Below are 5007 nucleotides of genomic sequence, written 5' to 3' on the forward strand. Positions count from 1 at the left end.
AACGGTTTTAGCGAAATAAGTGGCAGTTTTGTTGAATGCGTGCCAGGTGGCATGAATCTCAATATTACGTATATACGACATACATATGTAAGTACATATCCATAAATATGTATGTACATATGTATGTGTGCGCATGCAGAGACCAACAATTCATTAACCTCATTAAGGAAAATTGTTGGTTGGTAAGCAATAGAAGCCAAATTAGATCTGTATTGCTGATATGAAGAAAAAAAAACAAGATAAAAATGTCACTAAATAAATCATAATGATGGGGTCCGCCCCACTTTGGTAAATGACAAGCATTTCTGGTATGAAATAGCGGCACAAAGCCGCATATCTGTCCATTTGTAAGAAATTATCAAAATTTGAGCAAAATTCAGGCCTAATTAGCATTCAAATATGTGTGTGACTTTGCTATTTGATAAAATAAATTTTTTTTACAAAAACTGGTGGGAGATTGTCGCTAACTGGTTATAGAATGTCCCACCTGGTCAAAGTATCTTAAAAAAATTTTTTCGCCCAGATATCGCATTTTGAAATTCTATTATTTATTCAGTGGAATTGTCGAAAATCCATTAACATTTTGAGCCACACACTTTTCACAAAATGGGATATCTCGGCAAACTCAACGGCAATCAAAATGGGAAGATTTGTTTTTTAATATACTTTGACTAATTGTCTGTGAAAAAAATATTTTTTTTTGCTACATAACCTCAAATATGACGAAAAACAGTATTTTTTGCACTTTAAGGTTAGGGTGCTGTGTTTAGTCGAAAAGAAAAACCAAAATACGAATCAAATTGATTGATTGATGCAATACTTTTCGGAGTTGGATTGTTTATACTAATTGACAAGACCTATCAAAAATGTCACTAATTACTTTGCAAAGAAACATTAACGTACTATAGAACTTTTATGATAAAGTCTTATCAGCTTAATATGTTATGGGCAATACAAATAATTGCCAGTCATTGCTTAATCAGAGTTTGTTCAAGTGATAAACTCTTTTTTTTTTTTGTGTGCATAGTAAGACAAAGTTATCTATTTTGTAAAGCAAGATGGACGTACATACGTAGATGAAAAAATAAATCCCTATTTTCCCTATGGTCATATCTTTGTTCTAGTGTTGGGTAGTATCGATACCAAATGTACTCAGAACTCGATTCTCAAAAGGATCGACAGCACCGGATTTTTAAAAGTATCGATACTGAGTACTCCAAAGTACTCAGCACTCACAAAAGATCTCGAAAGTACTCAGTATTCAAAAAAAGGAACTCGAAAGTTTTCAGTACTCGAAAATACTCTGTTCTAATAATCGCTTCGATACATGTACTCAGGATCGATTCAAAGTACTCAGTATTAAGTTTCGAATAAACTTAAAAAATACATACCGATTTTTATTTACATTTAACGGTATTCAGAAATGATTGTACTCAATTTGCATTTTCAATAATTTTCAAGTACAATACTTGTACCCGGTACAGTTATCCATTCATTAGAAAATTAGGGGTTATATACACTAAGTATTGAAATGTTACCAACGTGTGTATATTTAAAGAAAGTACTAAGTACTCTGAAAAATACCCGATCCTTAAAGGTATCGATACCAAAGAACTCGATCATCAAAAAAGTACTCGATACTTCCCAACACCACTTTGTTCCAACAAAATTGCCTTAAACATATCGTTTTTCTACTCAATATTTGCTTTACATAAATACAAAAAAAAATGAATTTTAGTAACTTTACCAACAGATCCCTGTAGTTCAATAACAACATTTCCATCGATTTTGTATATTTTGTTGATACAATAATCGATTAAAAAATCGATATCTTAATGGATTTTTACCGATATTTTATCGAATTTTATATCAATTTGTTTTCCGATATTTTTTCGATTTTGCTATAAATATGTTATCGATTTATTTAGCCATACTATTATTGATTTGTTATGGCTATTTTTTATCGATTTTGTTATCAGTATTTTATTGATTTTTTAAAGCTAAAAAAAAAGTAATTCTTAAGCAAAAGACAAAAACCGACTTCAAATCTCACATAAAAAAAAAAAAAAAAAATCGTTGATTTCTTCATGTTCCAATGGTCGGATTTAAACCAAATTAGTATAAGAAATATTCCGACGAATCGATAACCTTCTCCTTTTTGTGAACTCGGTTAAAAATAAACTCAAAGGAGATTCATATTTAAAAATTTTACTGTTTATGTAAACAAACCTATGTACATATTTTAAATAACTTTCTTAATATTGTAAGTTTGCACAAAATTTTCATAAATCAATCATTTGAGCAACAGATAGTAATTAATATTTGATAACAACAAAATTACTGCATTAAAGTTTACTCATAAATTTGTCATGCATTTTAAAAGTTGAGCATATTAAGCTGTAAAATATTAGTTACGCGTATTAGCTAACTAAGCTTAAAAAATGCGATGCTTTGTCACAGTAAGTTCGCATACGAATTAATTCAAGATCGATTTGGATGCTATAAGTTTGGCTTAAATCATACATATGTACATACATATGATATGAGTATGTACACTTATATGAATATATTTAAACACAGATGTATGTAGCTAGCTATGCATGTTTGTAACAGTTTCGTTGATATTATGTACATAGTTTGTACAACAACTAATGTTTGCATAAAAAATAAACGAACAAGCAAACAAATATCTAAACAACAATAACAAATCACTTAGCAATGCCACGTAAAGCTGTTCACCTCAGCTTGCACATGATCGACGCACTACGACTATCGAATTAGATTAGCCGCGCTGGCGAGGCAGGGGTGTGGGGGGGTATGGAGGTTGCCGTTTATCACATGCTAACACTTTTGTATAGAAATTTATTAAATGCAGCATGATTCGAAAATTAAGGCGCTTTATTTTGCAGAAATTATCATCTATATATAATATAGTATGGAAAGGGCGTATCTCACATCGTTGCTGAAATGCAAAAAAAGTTATAACTAATTAAACATTTTTATTGCACAAAACGATGTGGAGCCCTAAAATGCGATAAAATTCATCATAATTAATCAAAAAGTGAATTTTAGATTTTTAGTTAGTTACGGCTTTTTTTATTTCAGCGACGATGTTAGTTACGCCCTTTTCACGCTATACTCACGATATGTGTGTACACATTTTTTTCCACAGTGGGATTCTTTCCACTAATGGCACCCACATTTACTGAGTTTTGGGCAGATGAATCTCGTGACAGCCAGCGTTGAAAATATGCAGTTCATACAATCGGAAAAAACAAGAAGAAATTTTTTTAATTTCATATAGATCTTGGGAAAATGCAAGAAATGCCAACAAATTTTGAAGTGCAGTCTTGTGACCTATTAAATTGTAGTATAATTAGGTGCAAGTTTCAAGTCGATAAAAATTACCGTTGACTTTTGAAATTTTTTTTTCCGAAAGGTGTTGCGCATTTTCTTCCATGTAACGCATGGACGCCTCCGCGAAAAAAATTCGATGAAAATTTCTTGCATTTTAAGGAGTTACATATGAATAAAGTTAAAAAAATGGATTCTTCTGTTTTTTGTTGTTGAATGAACTATATTTTTATTAACAAAAAATAAGAAAAATTTTGTATGAAAAATTTCCGAAGAAGCCCAAGAGTCAAGGAATAAATTTATTAAAAAATATCGGGAAAAGTTTTCAAGAAAATCTTCCAGGATAAACACGATGACAGGAACAAAAATTTTGGCCTCTTTTTTTTATGCCTCTTTGAACCACATACGGCTGAATAACCGGGCGGAAATCCAGTTCAAAAGAAATCAGCCGTTTCCAAATATGACCTTTTATGCTATTTTGAATTTCGAAATTATGTGGTGAAATTCAAAACCAGCAACTAAAATAAAGACGTTTGATTAAAATTGTATCACTTTTCGACTTTTGGCAACGGTGTTCGTCGAATCGACGAAGATTACCCATTTAAGATTATACCTCTTTCGTCAGATACCTACAATATGTATTACACTGTGCCAAATAAAAATACTTTTTTTCCATCCCATATGAAGTTATTTCACCGGCCGAAGTAGCTCCAACCCAACAAACAATTTTACAAGAATTTGGCCCAACAACAACCACGCTGTCAAGTTTAAATAGCGGCAAATCAGCTGCACTTGATAGCAGTAGGTTGAATAAGGAAAATGAATTAGTAAGACGAGTTTACGGGGTGTGCATAGCTCAGTGGTTAACACTTCTGACTTTGTACATCGATGACGCGGGTTCGATCCCTGCTGAAGTCTAGAAAAAAGAGGTCTGATGAGGAGATGTGGTAATCTCCGAAATAGCTGCTATAACTTCTACCGCTTAGACCTTGTTGCTTTTTCCATTTTTCCTAAAAAAATAATCGTGGTACAAAGCTCAAAAAAAAAAAATCTTAAAATAAAAAGTAATTTTATTTGACACAGTGCAATAAATATGTATACAGATATTGAGATTGATGGAACAAATCTGCGTTACGTTGAGGATAAATCAAGGGAATCTATAAATGAATATATTTTTCTACTAGCCCACCGATTTGAAATTTGAGTTTTTGGCTAACCGAGCACTTCAATTTGATATACTATATAAGGCGTATGAATGAGGAATTTTATGTAGACTAGTACTAGTATCGCCCCGTTGTCGAAATTCGACCACCACACTTTTTTCACAAACTTTTTTCATCAGCAGCTGTTGATCGTCTAGGTCACTTATATTGTTTGGTGGAGTAATATACATTCTGTTAAATAATTTTAAAATTCATAGATGGTGAAACCAAAGCAGGCATTCATAGGCTCACACAGAAGTTGGAATAACTAGGCTCTGGCGCCACCGATGGGGTCCATTTTTTGCAGGTATATTTCTCTTGATGTTAATAACACATGTTTTGAATTTAAAGAAAATCGTTTTCAGTAAATTTGTTTTTGCTTCTCCACTAAATGAATATAGTTATTTGGGTTTTTTCTTCAGAATTACTTGTACACAGTTCGTTAAATGAA

This window comes from Rhagoletis pomonella, unplaced genomic scaffold (assembly GCF_013731165.1).
Source record: "Rhagoletis pomonella isolate Grant_MI unplaced genomic scaffold, Rhpom_1.0 Rhpom_scaffold_00004, whole genome shotgun sequence".
Lineage (NCBI taxonomy): Eukaryota > Metazoa > Arthropoda > Insecta > Diptera > Tephritidae > Rhagoletis > Rhagoletis pomonella.